Below are 21,557 nucleotides of genomic sequence, written 5' to 3' on the forward strand. Positions count from 1 at the left end.
CACAGATTCAACGCCAGCCTCAGCCAAGTGAGGTCATAAGCAACTCAGCGAGACCCTGTCTCTAAATAAAATACAAAACAGGGCTGGGGATGGGGCTCAGTGGCTGAGTGCCCTGAGTTCAATCCCCAGTACCCACCCCACACCCCACACCCCCAAAAAAGAAAGAAAATGTTCTAAAATTGGTGGTGATGATGTGGACAGCCAAGGCCATTGAACAACCTTCAAAAATCAGTAAGAAGCGCCGGGTGTGGTGGCACACACCTGTCATCACTGCAATTTGGGAGGCTGAGGCAGGAGGATCTGAGTTCAAGGCCAGCCTCAGCAATTTAGCATGGCCCTAAGCAACTTAGAGAGACCCTGACTCAAAATAAAAAGGGCTGGGGACATGGCTCAGTGGTGAAGCACCCCCAGGGTTCAATCCCTGGCACCAAAAAAAAAAAAAAAAGAAAAGAAAAAACCCAAAACCAAACAAACACCTCCAAACTCAATAAGCAGAAAACAAAGAGTCACTTTTTTGAATGGGCAGAACTTGTAAGCCCAGACATACAAACATGGACATCCAGCAAATAAACACATGGACAGAGGCTCCACATCATCAGCCATTAGGACATTGAAAACACAGCAAGAGGGCAGGGGCTGGGGCTGGGGCTGGGGCTCGGAGGCAGAGCTGGCGCCTAATATGTGTGAGGCACTGGGTTCGAAACTCAGCACCACATAAAGTAAAATAAAGATGCTCTGCCCACCTCTAACTAAAGAAAAAATGTTTTAAAAATACAATAAGATATCATTGCACAAATATTCGAACGGCTAAAGACTTTTGAAATAGTGACAACACCAGGTAACAGTAAAGGACTGGAGGAACCCGAATTCCCATCCAGCGCTGATGCGGGTGCAAACTGATCCAGTTGTTAGGAAAAGTTTCTTACATAGTAAAATACGAGACCCTTGCCCCCTTCTAGGACTTACCCCGGAGAAAGGAAGACTTAGGCCCCTACACAAACCCTATCTGCAAAGGTGCGCAGGGATTTTAACTGTGAAGAAACGGGAACAATTCAGATGTCCCTTAGCTAGCAACCGGGACAGAGAAAGCGATCCATGCACCCAAGGGCATGCGACATGGCAATATAAGGACATTTGTGGTACAGAGGACACGCCACACGCACGCATCTCGGATGCTTGATGCATTACGCATTCCCGGGGAAGCCGGACTCACATGCTCCATACCATGTGGCTCTATTTATAGGCCAAGTATAGGGACAGAAAATAGGCCAGCAGCCGGGGGGTCAGGGGTGGGAGGCAGGGTCGGCTGCACAGGGCATGGGAGAACTTTCTGGATGCAGTCAACTCTTCTGGGTGCCCTACGTGGCAGCTGCTGCCCTGGGTTTCTCAAGACCCACAGAAAGGACTGTGCCTAAGAGGAGCACCCGGCTGTCTGCTCGCCCCACTTCAATTGTACAAATGCGCACTCACCGTGGGGGGTCCGGGGAGGGGACACGGGGACTCGCTGGACAACTCTCTTGACGTCTTAGTGGGTCTGAACACGTTCATAATCGTAGGTTTGGTGGGAAAACATCAAAAAGGTGTTGGGTGTCGGATGAGCATGGAGAAATGCCCGAGAACGCACCGGAGACCGGGAGTCACTCCGCCTTTCCCAGTCGTGGCCGTGACTTTGAAAATGACTGCCTGAGACCAGATGGTGGCCTCTGACCTTCCCCTGGGCTCCTGGTCGGTGGACTGCACTGGGCCGAGGACATCCCCCTCTCCAGGCCCCTGGATGGTGGAGGTCCCATGGGAGGCTGGGGCGCGTGCCCGACTCCTTCCTATCCTCCGAGGGGCGCACCTTAGAGCGAAATGCCACATCCTTCCTCCACGTCAGCCTGGGTGGAGCGCAGAGGGCAGGGATGTCCCCGGAAGTCACCAGTGTGGATGACAAGGGCGCGCCCTGTCCCATCAGCTAGGACAGATTTGGGTGTCTCCTCTTCTCTCTGGGTGGACAGAGGCTTCCCAACAGGGACAGAGGGTCCCTTTCTCCCCAGCCTTATCTCAGGGGACACAGGGCCAGGCTTACTTTGATGTATTGATGGAACCTGTCCCTGTATGTGCCACCTTATTGGAGGGGTGGGTAATGTCAACTCTTAAGGGGGACGTGAGCCAGGAGGTGTTCCCATTGGGGAAGCCCCCAGTGGGTCCATTTCTGCCTTTGTTTTGTTTTGGGGGTGGGGGGTGCTGGGGGTGGAACTCAGGGCCTTGCACGGGGCTAGGCCGATGCTCTACCATCTCGTTCCATCTTCAGCCCTATTTTTTTCTTTTTATTTAGGGTCAGGGCCTCCTTGAGCTGCTTAGTGCCTCGCTGTGGCTGAGGCTGGCTTTGAACCCACGATCCTCCTGTCTCAGCCTCCCCAGCCGCTGGGCAGCCCTATTTTTAAAAGCTGGTCTTCCTGCCAAGGATTTGCAGCCCGAGATAAAACCATGCCCTCCTCACCCGGCTCATCATCCCTGCACACTCCAGCCCTGAGGAGGAGCCGTACCTCTTCCCCTTCCCATAGACCTTTTCTCTGTCCCCACCCCCACCCTGGAGAACTCCTACGCACCCTCCAGTGCCCCTGCTCAAATGGCCCTCACCGTGGCATCTGGCTGGACTTCCCCTCAGGGCTGCGGCGGCGATCCTTTTTCTCTGCATCTCCACCAACCTGCCCTGGCGGCTGGGGGTTGGGCTGGGTTTCTCTCTAAATTCAGGAAACGCCCTAGGAACTTACGGCTCCAAATAAAATCAAGTCTGCAGCTAAGCCCGGGAGCCCCAGAGTATAATAAATGACTCTCGGTGCCTGGCTGGGCTCTCCGGTGTCGCAGAGGGTGAAACGGGGTGGGGGCAGGGCGTCATATTATTGAAACCCTTGGGGGGGGGGGCTCTGGCCACTGATCTGCCAAGGACACGGCTGCTGCAGTTTGGGGCCTGCTCCCCCCAGCGGAGGCCCTGCATGTCCCCTCCCCCCCTTCCTCCCTGGGAGGTTTCACTAGAAACAGACCTTGGCCTGGCTGCCCAGGGCAGGGGGCCGGGGTCACCGAGGCCAACACCCTGCTCCTGTGGCCCAGCGCTGACCTCACCACGTCCCTTGTCACCCTGCCTGGCCTTCTGCTGAACTGTGAGTCTTTTGAGGTCCAGGACGACTCATTGGTCTTGGTCTCCAAAAAGTCTTTCTCACTGTAGGACAAGGACACGTTCCATGAGGCTCTCTGGATGTCCCCTTCCTCGTGGTCAACATGGGGAGAACAATATCGGGCCGAGCGAGCCCTCAGAACCGCACAGCTCACACCAGTTTACACCACGGCTTTTTCTTTCCACGACTGTGACTCGCCGTGGTCTGTAGATACCTCCAGAGCAGCCATTCCCTCTCCCTTTCCCAGTATAGAGGCTAAAAATGCAGGGCGCTTACCTTCCCAGCCTCCCTGGCAGCTCAGGCACTAGCAGGTGGCCTCCATCTTGGGCCAAGAGGACTTGAATGAGACTGTGTGGGAGACTTCTGGGAAAGATTTTCCTCCCTGGTTAAAAAGAGACAGAGATAGAAAGAGAGACTTTGGGCATTGTTATGGAGGAAGGAAAAGCTTGGTGCTGTGGCATCCATTTTGTGACCAGGAAGGCAGAGGGCCCCGAGGGACACTGTTGAATTTCTGCCCCAACCCCGGAACTTCCTACCTTAGAACGTTTTTTTGGTTAAAAATGATCTGAAATGTCTTTATGATGAAGGCCAAAAGTATTCTTTGGAGCACATTGTCGTAGAAATTTATACTCACAAATGGTTGAAATTTATACTCACAAATGGTTGAAAGAAAGTGGTAGCACCAGGATGGAAATCTGGTCTCCGGGGGTCAGTGAGGGCCCCTGCACCCAGCCCCGCTCTCCAATTCAGGTTCCGAGCAGCACAGAGCCGGCTGCCCAGGAGTCAAGGCTAACACTTCTTGGTCCACAGACTCCTGCTTGGCCTCATGGGAAGTTCTGCAGTTTCTTCATATGAAAAGAGGGTGAATACCCCAAAAAATAAAGTATACAGCTGGTAGGGCGCTTGCCTAGCATGCAGGAGGCCCAGAGTTCAATCTCCAGGACTACAAAACATATATTTAAGAACAAGAGGCTGGGCACAGTGGCGCACGCCTGTCATCCCAGTGGCTCGGGAGGCTGAGGCAGGAGGATCGCGAGTTCAAAGCCAGCCTCAGCAACTGAAGGCGCTAAGCAACTCAGGGAGACCCTGTCTCTAAATAAAATGCAAAATAGGGCTGGGGATGGGGCTCAGGGGTCGAGTGCCCCTGAGTTCAATCCCTGGTACTTCAAACAAGAAAAAGAAAGAATAAAAGACAAAGGAGACTCAGAGACAAGCACCGTGAACCACCTGAAATCCTCGGGCTGTGTTTCCATCCAGTCCCGCTGGGCCACCTGGAACCTGCGTCGAGCCCTGGTGACAGTCTGCTCTTGGCCCACAAAGAAACCCCTGTCTGTCCCTGACCCTTGCTTGTCCTTCCTCTCTGCTGCAGACCCTGTGCCCGTGTGGCTGCGGAGGGGCTGCTGGGCTCTGCTTGGCTTGTTTCTGGTTAACTCTGTGGCTAGGAGGCATGTCACGGGAAAGACCCTCCACGGCATCTTTTTACCACAACAGCTGTGGTCCCACGAGGGGCAGGGGGTTCCAGCAATAGCCCGCGGGCTCCTTGCCCAGGTGAGTGAGGCTGACGGTGAAAAACAAGCTGGAAAGTGAGGAGTGTTTGGATGTGGTTTGAGAGTCTTGGTTGGTCTCCACCAGACCAAGGAGCAAGGGTCTGGGAGTGCGAGAACTACTTGCCTGGCAAGTTCAAAGCCCTGGGTTCCATCCCCTACACCAGAAAACAAAACCCAACCCTGACCCCTGAGTCCCTCTAGCTTCTCCCTCTTGCATATGCCATCTGCCATATTTTGATGCAAACAGGAAGGCCCTCACCAGAGGCTGAACAGATGGGGCTGCCCCAGTCTTAGACTTACAAAATTGAAACAAATCTCTTTTCTTTATAAAGTACTCAGCCTCGGGTAATTTGTTATAGCAACAGAAAACAGACTATAACAAATGGTGTCATAATACATTTAGAGCATCTGATGGGCCTCCTGGAATCAAGAAATGTCATTTCTCTGTTCTAAAATTTTCAGTGGCTGGTGTCCTCTCTTTTATGTCATCACACTTCTGTACCATGTGACCATAGTTCATCTCCTACACTGATGGGTGTCTTCCTGTCACCTCTCCTCCTGGACCATTCTACTCCAGCTGTGCTTTCTGTAGTCAATAGTGACAAGCATCACCAGATTTATTTTCAAATTCTCATCCAACCTCCTTCCCTCTGCACCCATTCATTTTTCATGAAACGGTCTCTTCTACTAATTCACACAATATGCGCTCTCTCTCTCTCTCTCTCTCTCTCTCTCTCTCTCTCTCTCTCTCTTTCTCCCTCTCTTTGATGGAGGGTACTGGGGATTGAACTCAGGGACACTTGATCACTGAGCCACATCCCCAGCCCTGTTTTGTATTTTATTTGGAGACAGGGTCTCACTGAGTTGCTTAGGGCCTCGCTGTTGCTGAGGCTGGCTTTGAACTCCGGATCCTCCTGCCTCAGCCTCCTGAGCCGCTATGATCACAGGTGTGCGCCACCGCGCCGGGCCCCCACTCCTGACCTCTCTAATCAACTCTTCCTCTTACTTCTCGTCTGTCTTCTAAATCTCATCATTCGCCACATCCTTTTCCTTTCCCTATAACATTCTCCTTGTTCTGCTCATCCGTAGGTTTACTTTTCCCGTCTTGGACACACAACCACTATCAAAGCCATCGCAACACACAGGAGATGGAGTCAGCGAGTGTTTCCCCCCCAGATCCACCCGCCCTGGCTCCTCTTCCCAGAATGAACCTCTGTGAGTGTTGGCTGACCTTGTTCTCCCAGGGCACGATTTGATGCTGTGGTGTTTGTCACGACAGCTTTGTGGGTAGTTTCTCCAGCCCCCTCAACCTCAAACCTGCCTCAGGCCAAAGTTGGTGTCTTCGCAGGCTCAGTTCTTTGTGCCAAGCCTCAGTGCAGTGTCACCATCCCATTGAGCAAGCTGGAGATAATGTTGTCATCTTTGACTTCCTTTCTCTTCCTCTTCCCTGTTCTCTCTCATGGAAGACAGTCATGGTCCCTCAGGGCCTGTCCATGATTTCCCCACCCTGCAGCCATGTCCTGGTCTAGTCCTTCACCATCTCTTACCGGCACTGGAGTCATGTCCTCCCACCTGCTTTCCCTACTTTTCATTGTTTTTGACAGCCTCTGTCGGATTCCTATGCAGTACCATGACTTAGACATAATGATTTGGGGGATGTTTGTTAGAGCGACATTACCTAGCCTATCCTGACTAACAGATACCCAATACATTCCAATAAACTCTTTTGGCTTAAATGATAAACTTTACCAGCACTGAACGGTTTTGTTCTTGAATCACAGTTACTCATGGCTTCTCTCCTTCTCTCACACTCCATTCAGGCTACGGTGGCGCCTGGGCACCTAGAGATCCTCCTGCCTCAGCCTCCTGAGCCACCAGAGTGACACTGTGCCCGGCAGAAGTTTTCAGTTCTGTTAACATCAGTAAATCCGCCTTCTCACCCACACTCACGCTGGGACAGGGGTAGGAGCCTGGGAGCTAACTCAGGCACAACATTCACAGTAGCTGTCCTGCCTGCAACGGTGGCCCCAGGTGAGTCTGGCGCCCAGGATTCACCCTCTCGGGCCTCCCCCCACTGTGAACCTGCACTGAGATACTTTAACTGATAGAACGCAAAGGAAATGCAGCTGCTGATCCGGACCAAAGCCTTCAGCAGGCCTGGTGGGTTCTGATTTCATGTTCTCTCCCGTACAAGACACCCGGCCACCTCGAGGGGACCACGCGGTGGGGAAGTGCACACTGGCCGCAGCCTTGGGGAGGAGAACCGAGAGTCCTGGCCGGCGCCGTGGGCAGAGGCTCCAGCTCCATGAGGTCATCTGAGCCATGCCCATGGGTCACACCCACTTGTGTCCCAACACCCAGAGGAGCCAGAGCCGCTGAGTGAGTCAGGGTGAAAGAACAACCGCAGGTCACCCCTCCTGCTCCAGTCCAAGAGCCTTCTCCTCCCCGCCCATGATGGCCACTCCTCTGCAGCCGCGCTTGGTGCACACTGCCCTCAGCCCGGGTCAGCTCTCCTCCCCACCAAACAGATCCTGTTCTTCAGGGACTCCTCTTGGCTGCCACTTCTTCTGGGGAACAGTCTGGATTCTGTCCACGCTGAATGCTGGGTACTTTGACCCGTTTGGGAATATTGGGTGTTTTCAGGCGCAATCCACTAGCTCGCCCTTTCTTATTTTAACAGCTCATCAATTTTGTTTGGATGAACCATCTCTTAAACTATGTATTAGTGGAACTGTCAATCAAGTTGTTCGTTTCGGGCCCTTGGGGTGGGACCTAAAGCCTGGCTGGGCCAATCAGCTGCTTTCTCTCCCTCTCTCTGGAGCAAATCCTAAGAAGAGGGGTCAGAGAACTGCAGACGGATTCCGAGCCTGAGCTGACCCCCGCGGGCTGCTGCTGGCCGGCCTCCCAGGCTCCTCTGACCTGTGGCCTTCCCTATGAGCCCGTGACGCGGTCTGGAACAGACAGGGGTGCTCCCCACGCACCCCAGTTATTCCTCTGCATTTCCCAGGCTTTTAGGTCGGGCCTTGTGACCAGTTCTGACCCATGATATCAGCTTTCGGGCTGAGGCTGTTAAAAACAAACCAACCTGGTACAAACTTGCCGTCTCCCCTGCCCCTGCTGCAGTCACGTGGGGCTGCGTGTCTGCGGTGGCGTGTCTGCAAGGTGGTGGTGGACCGTCCATGGGTGTGGGCCAGAGCCTCCTTGCTCTAGTTCCTAAGGCCTGGTCTCCACCGTGGTGCTCTCAGGAGGAGAGGGGAACTGTCAGCTGTGAGCCTCGTGGGAGATCACTAGGGATCACTAGGGGTATGTCCTTGAAGGCACAGGGGGACCCCACTCTCTTCCTCTTCCTCTCTTTTGCTGTCTGGACAGGATTCAGTGGTTTTGCTTCACTATGTGCTTCTGCCAGCTCTTATGCCTCACCATAAGTTCAAAGGTTATGGGGTCCAGAAATCATGGGTTGGGCTTCCAGAAATGTGAGCCAAAATAAAATGTTTCTCTTTATAAGTTGATTATCTAAGGTATTTGTTACAGTGAAGGTAAGCTGACCCACTTGGGCTATGTACCATGACTTACATATCATGACTCAGGGGATTTTTGTTAGAGCAGCATTACTTAGTCTATCCTGACTAATAGACACTCAATACCCTTCCAATAAATTCTTTTAGCTTAACTTATCTGGAGGCAGTTTCTTGAACCTAAAACAACAAATAAACTCTACCAGCACTTCACAGTTTCTTTCCTGATCTCACTTACTAAAGTGCATCTATTTCGTTTTTCCTTATCAGCTGAAAATGACTTGACCACAGGGGCTACTAAAGTCCATCCTCACAGGGCGGAGGATATTGGTCAGTGGTAGAGCACCTGTCTAGCATGGGCAAGGCCCTTTGTTCAGTCCGTGTATTGTAAATAGTTCTTCTTTGCATCTAACCAAGCTGCCGTAGACTTACGAGGCTCTTGGTAAATATTTATTGTGAAGAAGACAAAAAGTGAATGAAAATGAAAAATTTGATGAGTCAACTAGATACTTCCCTTTCAACTGTGGCTTCTTAATCCATTTTCAAGTGAGTTTTAATTAAAAGAGATTTAAAAATATGATTGTACTTCTACTTGTGTTATGATAAATGGCATACATAATAAATTAACAATAATTTTTTTAGTTATCAGTGGACCTTTATTTTACTTATTTACATGTGCTGCTAAGAATCGAACCCAGTGCCTCATGCGTGCTAGGCAAGTGCTCTACCACTGAGCTACAGCCTCAGTTCCCATAATAATTTTTTTGTGTGTGGGTGCAGGTACCAGGGTCACTAAACCACTGAGCCCCATCCCCAGCCCTATTTTGTATTTTATTTAGAGACAGGATCTCACTGAATTGCTTGGTGCCTTGCTTTTGCTGAGGCTGGCTTTGAACTCACAATCCTCCTGCCTCAGCCTCCTGAGCCTCTGGGATGACAGGCGTGCACCACCTTGCCTGGTCATAATAAATATTTTTAATCATTTTATAATTTTAAAGATTTTGTAAGAGATTACAACTCTATTATTATGATAGCAGCATTCATACATATATATGTATATGTACGTATGTATATGTATGTATGTATATATATTTGATCACATATAGTCATGACTTCAAAAAACTTTAAGTGCCAAAAGAGTAAAATGCTTTTGAAACATCAGAACAAAATTCACTGAGCTCTTAAATCTGTTGGACATAATATAGAGGGTTTTTTCTCTTCCATCTTCCAACCCAATCCAACTCCTAATCCTGATGACTATCTTATAATTATTGGCAAAAGGAAAAGTTTTGTTTTGTTTTTGTTTTTTTTGTTTTTTTTTTTTTGGAAAACTTTGAAAATCATGATTAAATCAGGAAACAAAACCCAGGACACTGAAACCATGAAGTTAATCCCTGGAGAAGAGGAAATTCTACATTTTTGTCCATTTAAAAAGAAGCACATGTAAAGAGGGAATGATTAACAACCTGCTCCCAGTGAGGAAAGAAGAGCGGAAAGAGACCTGGCTCGGCTAGAATAAGCTTTAAGAGCACGGGACTCGCGTCTAAGGGATGGGTGTAGGTGTGTTGAGACCAGTGCTTCCCCAGCCTTCACGGGCGTGACATTCACCAGCGGAGCCTGTTGAAACAGAGCAGGGAGCCAGGAGCAGTGGTGCAGGCCTATAATCCCAGTGGCTCAGGAGGCTGAGGCAGGAGGATCTCGAGTTCACAGCCAACCTCAGCAAAAGTGAGCCACTAAGCAACTCAGTGAGACTCTGTCTCTAAATAAAATGCAAAGTAGGGCTAGGGATGGGGTTCAGTGGTCGAGGGCCCCTGAGTTCCATCCCTGGTACCCCCCCCAAATAAAATAAAATAAAAAACAGAGCAGAGCCTCAGATTCACCTTGCTAGAAGTCTCTCAAGGTCACAGGTGAAGCCAATGCTGCTGGCCCATGGACCATACTTGGAAATTAAAAGCAGAAAACTCTTGTGATTATAGACACTGCATTCCAGGAGCTCTTCCAGGGCCTGATCCGGGCTCTTGATCAGCTTGCCCTAATTCAGCCTTCAATCGCTTTCTTCAGGTTGGTTAGGAAATCACTGATACCTTGTGTCTTATCTGCAAATTGATTCTCTGGAAACTTCATCTTTTTTAGATAAGAGGCAAGAACGCGGAAGTGGGCGAAACAGAAGTCTGAGAAGTAAAAGCAGACTTAACGAATTTTCTGCACTAAAACGTGTGCCCTTGACTGATATTGAGCTTTATTTTTTTGGCCACTTTTCTAAAAAGACCTGCCATTGGTTTGTTTCGTCCATACAGCATGAAAAGCAGGCAGATTAGTGGTGCCCCTCCCGGGGCTGAGGCTGGAGGCAGGAATCTCACTGCAGCCCAGGCGTTCAGGGCCGGCCTGGGCCACATAGTGAGACCCCACTTAATAATAATAATAAAAACGTTGTCGATCATAAGGAGAGACCAGGGCCACTGCTAGCTGGCGGAAGGAAAGAGATGGAATATTATCAGAAACTGACCCCAGAATTAAAAAGTCAGGTAATTTGGGGTATTCCCTGAGCCACTGTTTGGATTTGGAATGTCCCTCAAAGACCCAAGTATTAAAGACTTGTTCCTCAGGGTGCTGCTATTAGGGGACGGCGAAACTTTCACAGGTGGGGCCTCCTGGAGGTCTTCAGGTCACTGGGGTCATGACCCTGAAGACCATAGTGGCACTCTTCCTCTTTTTCTTTTTCACTTCCAGCTAAAGAGGTGAAGGGCCATGGGCTCTCATCAAGATGGGCTGCAGCCCCTACCTCCACCAGCAGAGGCCTAAAACCAGTAAGACCACCCAAACAAACCTTTTATCTTCGTAAGTTGATTATCTCGGGTATCTGCTATAGTAACGGAAAGCTGACTAGGACAACCTGTAAAGGCAAAATACTCTAGTTGTTTGTTCTCATCACGAAGAGATATTGTGTATTGACGTATAACATTTTAGACTTGTTAACACAGACCATTAAAAAGCTTTTTAAAATGTTGGGGCTTATAAGGGTATATGGAAAATTCACTTATGTTAACACTCAGAGGATACTAGGTAAATATGGCTGTAACATTATCCCAAATATACCTGTATCTATTCATCTATCCATCATCCATTTATCTGTGTTTATATGTATATGTACATATATAGTATCAATTTCTTTTTTTTTAAAGAGAGAGTGAGAGAGGAGAGAGAGAGAGAGAATTTTTAATATTTATTTATTTTTAGTTCTCGGCGGACACAACATCTTTGTTGGTATGTGGTGCTGAGGATCGAACCCGCGTCGCACGCATGCCAGGCAAACACGCTTGAGCCACATCCCCAGCCCATATAGTATCAATTTCTTGAAATTAAAATATATATGATCACTGACTCAATTACTTTAAAAATAACATATCTTATGATTATAAAATGAGACATGTTCTTGGAGAACAGTTAGACAATATAAAAAGGTAACAAAACATTTTGACCTAAGTTACTCTCAATCAGATAGTTGGCCTATAATATTTTGATGTATGCCCTTCTAATTTTCTTTCTCTCTTGAAGTTGCTTTTTTCTGACATCAAGTGGTTTTTTTGAAACACAATTTTTCATCTACACAGCGTTCCACAAGAATTTGACTCACACCAACCATTCTCCTTTCTGGACATTCTCCCAGGGAGACAGTTCCACTTCTGCCTGACGTGGCTAAGATGCGATGCACTTCCTTAGACACCAAACTCTGTGGGCATCTCTGATTGCTCGGATTCCCAGAAGTGAAATCACGGGGCCAAAGAACATGGGCGCATCCGGGCTCTTGATGAGCACAGCCCTGCAGAAACATGGACCCTCTAAGCTGCCTCTAGCAGTGTGCTTGCTTCTGAGCCCAGGGTTGAGCCTTCACCGACTCTCAACTCAGGAAGTGTGCTAACAGTTGACCTTGGGCCACTGTCACCATCCTTCTGAGATGTTAAGATAGGTTTAAACCAGAGGAAGTCATTGTGCTTGAGCCCTTCTGTAGCAAGGGCTTCTGCAGCCTGGTGTGGTACCTAACCTGGCAGAACCCTCTGGAAGCAAATGGCTGAGTCTAGCAGCCCAGCCCGGGCAACAGGCAGGCAGGAGGGCTGATTCAAATGAGCCCATCACCCCGTCCTAACCCGGGAGCTGCCTCTGGATCTGGTTTTCATCTTCTGGCCGTCATTGGTCTGACCTACGACCTTGGAGTTCTTTGAACTTGTTCTGCTTCAGAGGGCAGCTCGCTTTAGATCTGTGAATTCAAAGGCCTATCAGGATCTTCAAATACATTTTTTTTTTTTGACTTTTGGAAAAGACGGCAGTGCGTACCCAGGGGATAATTTCCCCTTCTTCCCATCAATTTGGATCCGTCACTTCTGCTGGATCAAATTTAAAATGTGCTGAATCCAAAATCATGTGAGTTACAGATACTGACCAGGACCGTCCTGGGGAGGGTGACCCACGCTGCAGCGAGAGCTGCTCTCCAGTCTTTCCTTTCCCATTTTCTTCTCTACTATTGGGCGCTTAGAAAATAAAAAATAAAATTTTCATATTTTCATTCTTCCTATTAGAAATTTACAACAAATGACAGAAGAGTAGAAATGGGGGGGGGGACTGAGGCTCCAATTTCTACCCTCAATACCAACTGCTGTTGACATGTTGGCCTATCTGCCTACATCCCCTTCCTAAATGCAAATTTGGAAAAATGACACAGACACTGTAAGAATAGTTTTATTACTTCAATTTAAAACTACAAATTACAGATAAGATAGAAGATATTTTATTCTTTATTCCGACTCGCAATTCCCCTAAGAGCCTTTTAGTTTGAATTCTATAACCATCTTTTCAAGCCTTGAACCTAATTTCATGTGTATGCACAAATCCACTGAAAATACCTAAAATCACTATTTTGCATTTTACCAAATTTGCATGAATGGTAACACTGCTTTATCATTTCTGTATTTTTCTGCCTCTCCACTCTGTGCTTCCAAGATTCCTTCAGGTAGATATCTGTGAGTTAACTCATTCTGTCGGGCATGCACATTTGGCTTTTTCGTTTCCTTACTAATGGGATGTAGAAGGCCCCATTTCCCCCTCCATTGCAGATATCATCACAGCAAATCTGGAGTGCGTGAGAAAGATTTTTCTCTCATTAAATTCCTAGAAATGAAATTGCTAGATGAGCCTTTTCAATTTCAATAACCCTGGATTGCAATTCAGAGTGGTTCTAAGAAATACTTACCACCCCAGTAGGTGCATATGAGAACATTGGTCCCACCTCACCACGGTGACATCGTGCCATTCTCGTGGGGGAAACATCGGTATCCTTTGTTTCCTTGTTTTATTTCCACCTAATAGGAAGGTTTGTTAGCACAAAAGGACCAGGCTGGGCACAATTTTTTTATTTAGCAAATGGAGTCACGACTCTGATGGACCCACTTTCCTTGTGGAAAATGGGCACCAGCCAAAGGGGGAGTTTATGCTTATACAGGTTACACTGAGGGGTGACTTTATTTATGAGCATGTCAGTTTGCGCTCTCAGGAATTTGAGATCTGTTCCTACTGGGCGAGATGGGGGTCTGGGGTCAGTGGTCAGCGTCTGAAAAGGATTTGTTTGGGGAAGAATCAATGCTTTGGCCTCTTCCAGGCTCGGTGGACATCTCCCGGGGGCCCGTCTTGTCACTGCCAAAGAAGGTATTGGGAAAGGATCATGTATCGCCTTCTCCCTCCTCCACACAGTTCCCCAGGCCACACTATCTGGGGGTCTGTCACTTTCCATATCCAATAAGGTTTAACAACCTTTCATATAAATATATTATTAGCCATTTGAAGTTCCTCTTCTGCAAGAGATTCTTTTGATACACTCGTCGACTCAATTTTTGGCAGAGTTTGGGATATCAATGGACCTGCCATTTCCCTTAACTTTGCTGTTGCTTGATCTTTGCAGCCTCAAGACTAGACTAGCCTCATAGAACGTACTGGAACGCTTCTCCTCACCACTCCAGGGCAGTGTGCACAGTGCCATCTCTGTGTTCGTGGATCACTGCTGTAAAACCTGACCCGGGCATTTTAGGAGTCGGCGCAGATCCTGGAAGATCGTTTCAATTTCGTCAAAGATTATGAAGTCTGCTTTTCTTCAAGCTTTGAAGTTGGTCTTTTGGTCAGAAAATGACCTCTTTAGGGCTGGGCTTGTGGCTCAGCGGTAGAGCACTCACCTTGCACATGCAAGATCCGGGGTTCAATCCTCGGCACCACATAAAAAAATAAACAAGTGAAATAAAGGTGTTGTGTCCAACACCTTTATTTTACAACTAAAAAATAATTAAAAAAAAAATTACCTCTTTATGGCTGGGGATGTGGCTCAAGCGGTAGCGCGCTTGCCTGGCATGCATGTGGGTTCCATCCTCAGCACCACATACCAACAAAGATGTTGTGTCCGCCGAGAACTAAAAAAATAAATTTTAAAAAATTACCTCTTTAGTCTAATTTGTCAAATATGTTAACATAAAGTTGCTCATAGTATACGCTCACATTTTCTAAAATTCTTACTTTATCTGGAATGTTCTCTTGGTCCTCTATAATATTGTTTGTTATTTTCTTGATCAGTCTTATAAGAGGTTTTTCATAGGCTTATTAGTCTCTAATAGAATACCAGCTTTTGGTTTCTATAATTAACTTCAGTTTTTTTTTTTAAACTTATTTTTGCTTAGTTGTTCTTACATCCTTCCTTCTGCTTTCCTTGGGTTTATTTAGTTATTTTTCTGACCCTTTACATTTTTTTTTCTGTAATAAGTACACTTCAGGCTCTAAATTCCGCTTTCATTATTGTTTTAGTTGAATCTTACAATTTTGGTGTGTTATGTCAGACTTTCATTGTTCTTCATTTCTGAGTATTTTGAAATTTCCATAATTTTGGTTTTCTTTTTAATCTGTATTTTTCAGTTTCCAGAGTATTCTATTTCTTTTTAAAATGGATGATGAGATCTTCCAACTTTCAGCAAAATAGAAAAATTAATATACTGAACCCTTGTGTGCACACCCCTGTGCTTATTACCTAGCTTAAGAAGGAAAACTCAAATGTATGCTGACAGTTTTTAGCCTTATTTTTCACGAGTTATAGATGTGCATAGAAAAACAAATCATCCTGACTTCCTGGCCCCTTCTTGAGAAGCAACTGCAGTTACTAATTTAAGGTGTGTTTTCTGTGTGGTGTAGGTTTCTCTTTGGATCTCGTCTTGTTGTTGATTTTTAACTTGGCTGTGTTGTGGTTCATGAGTGTGGTCGACGGATTCTTTGGAATTTACCAAAGCTTCTCCTGTGGCCCAACATGCAGTCAATTTCTGTGCACGTTCCAAGAATGTTTGAAACTAGATACACCAAGTTCTTGCTCTAAAATACGAATCCAATTTCATTATTTCTTCTCCGATAGGATAGTTTCTATGGTCCCAGGAGAAGGAACAACCCTCTTGGCGTATTATATGACCCTGACCTTCCTCTCCAGCCAGAGCCTTGGCCACTTCCCCAAAGTACAGCAAATTTATGTGCACGTGGCTCTGATGTTAGGGCCAGCTTTCAGAAGAACATTTAAACTATCAAGAGTTGTTCAGAAGCCGGGTGTGGTGGCGCATGACTGCCACCAGCAGCTCGGGAGGCTGAGCCAGGAGGATTGCAGGTTTGAGGCCAGCTTCAGCAATTTGGTGAGGCTCTGAGCAACTTAGTGAGACCCTGTCTCAAAATAAAAGATGGAAAAGGGCCAGGGGTGTGGCTCAGTGGTTAAGTGCCCCGGGATTCAATCCCTGCCACAAACAAACGAACAAAAAGAGTTGTCCAGGAGCAGGAGGACGATCTCAGGCCTGGTAGGTCAAAGCTCCTGTACATACTCACTGAGCCCACAAGAGTCACCGGGAGGCAGGACGGTCACCCTGCTGGAGCCACCTGCATTAAGAACTCCAATCCCTTCCCACCACCTCTTCCCACTGAGCTGGAGCCACCTCTTGGAGACCTCTGGCTCCACTGTCCCTTCTGGCGGTTTCTGCCTTCCCGTGCCCTGGGGGATCATTTCAAAAAGACATCCTCTAGCTGCTCTGCCTTCTGGAGTCAGCTGACACCCCACCGCAGTGGCTGATGAATTCAGATGAGCTCTGGCTGTGGACCCTTGGGATGGGGCCGCAAGCTGAGGGGGGCAGATAGCATCTCTGATGGCTGCAACCTCAGCTGCAGCCTCCCTTTTGCAGCTCCCCGGGCATCTGCCCCAAACCTTCCGCTCCCTCCCCTCCAGCCCAGCGCAGCCCTTTATTCAGCAGAATATGCCTGGCTCCTCTGTGGAGAAAACAAAGACACTGGGGTGAGCCTTTATTTAATCGTTTGTACCTACCTTCCTCTTTTCTCAGAAGTGTGTCTCTCTCTCTTTTTTGGTACCAGGGATTGAACCCAGGGTCGCTTAACCACCGAGCCCCACCCCCAGCCCTTTTTATATTTTATTTAGAGACAGGGTCTTGCCGAGTTGCTGAGGCTGCTTTGAACTCACGATCCTCCGGCCTCAGCCTCCTGAGTCACTGGGATGACAGGAGTGCACCAATGCACCTAGCTTAGAGGTGTCCCTCTTGCTCTTTAGGACAGGAATGATCCTGTGTCCATACACCCTTCAACCTGTCACTTTTCATTGTATCCATTTTCCCCTCTTTAGAAAGATAAGACTCTTATCTTCCTAAACCCTAGGAGTAGGCCGCACTCTCCCGCAGTTCCACTCCTCATTCCTCTTGGACTCCAGTCCAGCTCCCTCCCCTCTCTATTAACGCTGCTCTTATTGATATCAAACTCTAGATCAGTGACATTTTTTTCTAGACCTCTCCAGAGCATTGACAATCCTGACTACACCCTACCTGGGTGTCTCTGAAACTAGAACTGATTCTCTGGCTTCTCTCTTTACCTTTCTCTGGCCCTTGGATCCCGAAATGTCACTGTTCCCAGCTTTCCCTAGTCTTGATCTCAACTAGCCTCTCTCTCTACACCAAGAAAGCACAGGCTTCGAAATAAAGAAGGCAGCTTCTCCCACGCTCGGAACGAAGGCGGCCAAGGGAGGACGGTGGCCCATTGTTACCAGATTCCCCTGTTCTTTAAGAGCAGTCAGATCTCTCCAGGTTTTATGTGAAACCCCTCAACTTTAAATACTGATCCTTGGCAAACAAAACACACTTGTTCCTCCTTAGGCCCAGAGGGCAACTGGTACAGTGCTCTCTTAGTCAAGATAGTTCACACTTATTCAGGGGTCACCGTGCTCCGGACACCTAAGTGGTTTGTGGTTAATCTTCAGAACAACCTGATCAATAGGACACCGTGGTCATCCCTGCTTTACAGATGAACAAACCGGCCGGGGCTTGAGTGCTTTCTCCGGAGTTAGACATTTTGACTTCAAAGACCAGGATTCCATCTGGACCATCCAGCTCAGAGTTCCAGCTTTTAACCCACTTGTCCCCACTCAGCAGATGAGGAACGGAGGCCCAGAGAGGCGAGGGGGTTGTTGCCCCCATCACTGGGGTGGTAAGTGCCAAGTAACAACTGTCGAGCCATCCTCAGTGAGACAGATCCTGCACTTACTACCATTGTATAGTCATCTGGGTCCCCGCTAGGCTGCGTTCCTGGCTCTCAGACTAGGGTCTGGAATACATTTGTAAAAATGAATACCTTGGAAATTCAAAGCAGCTCCTTCACTTCCCTTTACAACCTTATTTACTTATTGCAACAGCCCCCAGGTAAGATGCTAGCTGACGTTTAACCAGCAACTTGCTGACAACACTTTCCAAGTGTGCGCTAACCACGGGCCACTAACCACGGGCCACTCAGTAAATCGTAAACCTCGGGGGCATCTTCAATAGGGACTGTTATTCCATTCAACAGAAGAAGAGCCTGAGGTTCAGAGTGGCTCGGTGACTTGGCAACCAGCAAGTGGCGGCGCTGGGACTCTAGCGCAGGCGGCACGACCACAGGGCCCTCAGGCTTTGCGACGAGGCCAGTGGGTCCCCAGATGAGGAAACAGAGGTCAGTTCAGCTGCGGAATCGTGGCTTTGAGGGGAAGCACAGGCAGCGAGCCTGCTTTCCCCGGCTCTCGGTCGGGGATGCCTCTGTGGTGCCGCAGGGCGATAAGTGGAAGCCTTTTCCCGTAAGTACCGGGAGCCGAGCGGGAAACCGCGTAACTCCGGACCCAACCCACTGCTCGGCGAAGCCAGGCCAGCGGCGCGGGCGGGAGAACCGGAAATGCGTCACTCAGCGGGCGGGGCACGTTTGCCGGGGTCCACCAATGGGAGAGCGGAGTTCGCGTTAGCCCCGCCTCATAGGCGTGTCCGAGCCCGCCTTCCGGCCGGAGCCGCCGGCGTAGTTGGGCTGCCTGGGGTGCTGTGGCGGGTAATTCGGGGCGCGCGAGCGGGCGGCCCGCGGGGAAGGAAGAGGGGAGGACGGAAGGTGGGGCTGGGTGGGTCCGGCGGCGGGGTCGGCCCCGGTGTGCCGTGACGGAGCGCGGGGCTGGGGGCGGGAGGGGCGGGGGCTTCTGTGCTGCGGAGGAAGCAGCCCGAGCGGGGCCGCCGACGCGGGGAGGCCCGACCGGCCCCGGTGACAGGTCGGTCCACGGCGGCCCCACCTGTGGCGCACCCGGCCGGCCGTCCCCGCCCCGCCCCGGGCCCCGCTCCTGCGTGCAGAGCTGCTGCCGGGCCGCGAGTGCGCAGCCCCGCTTGAAAGCCCCGCGGCTGGGCGTGTTCCTCCCCGGGGGCGGCCGAGGGCCGTGGTGCAAGTGCGTTTCCCCGTCGTGTCCCACCCGCCGGCCGCAGCCGCGTCCCCGCGCCCCACGCCACAGTCATTCCCGTGGCCAAGGGCCTTGCGTGTTCACGTGGTGGGGACCGAACCCTCCAGAGCCCCTCTTCAGGTCCGCTCAGGTTTTCACACAGAAGAAAGTGCTGTTGTCAGGCTCCCTGAGGCCAGACACTTGCAGATCAGGGACCTAGGACACAGTTTTATTGTTCACGCATTCACCCTTAACGTTCACCTGGACTTGCAAACCTCCAGCGCCCTCCCTGTCACCTGGGCCTCAGTCTCCTTACCTGTGAAATGGGGTCAATCGTGCTTCCCTAAGGTTCCAGTGAGGAGTGAAGGAGGCTAGGCGAGCACAGCGCTTTGTCCAGCACGCTTTGTGGCACACAAGCATTTTGATTTTTAAATTGTTTGGCTCGGTAGTACATGTCTGTGGATAGTCCCCCTGTCACAGTCTTTCATAAAGGCAGCTGACATGCGTGAACACGCATGTCTCTCCCGCTCCCACTTTGCCACCCCTTTCCCCCAGATGATAACATTTGAGCCCCGTCTCTGCTTCATTCTTCTCATGAACGTTTGTGTTGGCTGTTAACATAGTCACAACTTTTTCTTTATTATTCTATGTAACCATCTGTAAAAGCACGTGGGAGTGTCAGCTTGACGAACAAAAATGAAATGAACACCCATATACCAGATAAGGAAATAGGGTATCACATCCCCCCTTTTCTCCCGATCCCCAAAGAAAGCCACCACCATAAATATTTTGTTACTCATTCTGTTGCTTTTCATGTTAGTTTGTGTTTCTCTAATGAGTGCAGTATGTGGCTTTGCTGGTTGGGGGGTTTTATATAATGGGATCCTGATACACAGATTGATGTGAGTAGTTCTCCTTCATTCACCTGCATTGCTGTTTTGAATATCATGATATAGTGATTTTTATGCAGCCATTCTTCAGTGGGCAGCATTCATACTGCTTGCTGTCAGGCTTTTGTTGTTACATAGTGCTTCTAGAAACATATTTCCTGGGGCACAGGTGAAAGTTTCTTTAAGGTGTGTACCTAATAGCGGATTCCTGGGGGATATATCAGATTGTTAGTTAAGTGGCTATAAGAATTTGTACTCAGCCAGTAGTGGATGAAAGTTTGACCCTCAACCATTCTTTAAAATTTTTACCCAGTTGTTGGTGGGTGAGACATTACTCAGCTCTGATTTTAGTGCTCATTGGTGCGGTAGCCTTGAGATGGAGCATCTCTTAATGTGCTTACTTATCACTTGTGCATGCTTTTTCTGTGAATTTTTTGTTGCTCATTTTTCTCTTATAAGATTTTCTTTCCCATTCTGATTTGTGGGAGTCTTTTATATATGCTGAGTATAAATCTTTGTGGATTACATGTATTTTATATATCTTCTAGTTTGTGACTGTCCCCTGTTCTTTTCTTCCTCTCTCTCCTACCCTTTGGTGTTTTGGTGAACAGAGGTTCTTAATTTTAACAAAATAAAATTTTAATTTGTTTTTAGATATACATGACAGTAAGGGTGTATGTTGACATATTATACACTCATGGGGTGTGACCCATTACAGTTTTGATCCCATTCTTGTGGGTGTGTAGGATGTGGAGTTTCACTGGTCGTGTATTCATATGTGAGCAGAGGAAAGTAATGTCCCATTCATTCCATTCCACAGCTTTCTTCTTCCCATCCCCCACCCCTTCCCTTCATTCCTCTTGGTCTAATCCAGTGAACTTCTATACTGGCCCTCTCTACCCTCCCTTGCTATGGGTTAGTATCCTCTTATTAGAGGGAACATTCAAATTTATCAGCATATTTGTTTCTGGTTTGTACCTTTTCAAAGAAAATTGTCAAGAAATTCTTTCCTATTCTTGGGGCTGGGATTGTGGCTCATTGGTAGAGTGCCCGCCTATCGTGCAGGGACACTGGTTCGATCCTCAGCACCACATAATTGTAAAGTAAAGATATGTGTCCACCTAAAACTAAAAAATAAATATTAAAAAAAAGAAATTCTTTCCTACTCTTGAGACGTAAAAGATATTCTCCTATATTGTCAGCTAAAAAGTTTTATAGCTTTTCCTTTGTTTTTAATTTTCCAGAATCAATTTTTATATATAGTATGAGATCATATTTAATTTTTTTAAACATGGTTGACCAGTTGTCCTGACATTCCATACCATTGCCATCTCTATTCATTATTCCAGTCTTGATATCTTGATATCCATACAGTAACTATTGTATTGATACAATAAGTCTTGATATCTAGTAGGACAGGTCCTCCCACCTTCTTCCCCAAGAATGTCTGCTGTTTTGCCTCCAGGTGTTCCATGTACATTTTAGAATCATCTTGTCAAATCATATACTGACATATACACTGAGCCTTCTGGGATTCTGATTGGAATTTCATTGATTGAATTGTAGTGGATTAGTTTGGATTTTTAAATGTTTTCAACATTTTATGTTTACTGTAGGTTTTTTTGTAGATGTCATTCAGTATATAAAAGAAGTTTCCCTCTATTCCAAAT

At 48.2% G+C, this 21,557-nt stretch overlaps 1 protein-coding gene and 1 long non-coding RNA gene across 2 annotated transcripts in view; one reads left to right on the forward strand and one right to left on the reverse strand.

Annotated features, from left to right (window-relative positions):
• Nucleotides 1-12,355: 12,355 nt before the first annotated feature.
• Nucleotides 12,356-18,463, reverse strand: LOC144367516 (uncharacterized). Its single transcript, XR_013426976.1, has 2 exons — nucleotides 14,773-18,463; nucleotides 12,356-14,669 (listed from the first exon to the last, which is right to left on the reverse strand). It is a non-coding gene; the product is annotated as an uncharacterized LOC144367516 (long non-coding RNA).
• An 18-nt stretch (nucleotides 18,464-18,481) lies between these two features.
• The window catches only part of Nsmce1 (NSE1 component of SMC5/6 complex), a 29,438-nt gene continuing 26,362 nt past the window's right edge, over nucleotides 18,482-21,557 (forward strand). Inside the window, exon 1 of the mRNA XM_078024171.1 lies at nucleotides 18,482-18,624. The gene's annotated coding sequence lies outside the window, so the exon portion shown is untranslated. The remainder of the gene's footprint in view (nucleotides 18,625-21,557) is intronic.

The sequence above is a fragment of the Ictidomys tridecemlineatus genome, chromosome 10 (assembly GCF_052094955.1).
Source record: "Ictidomys tridecemlineatus isolate mIctTri1 chromosome 10, mIctTri1.hap1, whole genome shotgun sequence".
Taxonomy (NCBI): domain Eukaryota; kingdom Metazoa; phylum Chordata; class Mammalia; order Rodentia; family Sciuridae; genus Ictidomys; species Ictidomys tridecemlineatus.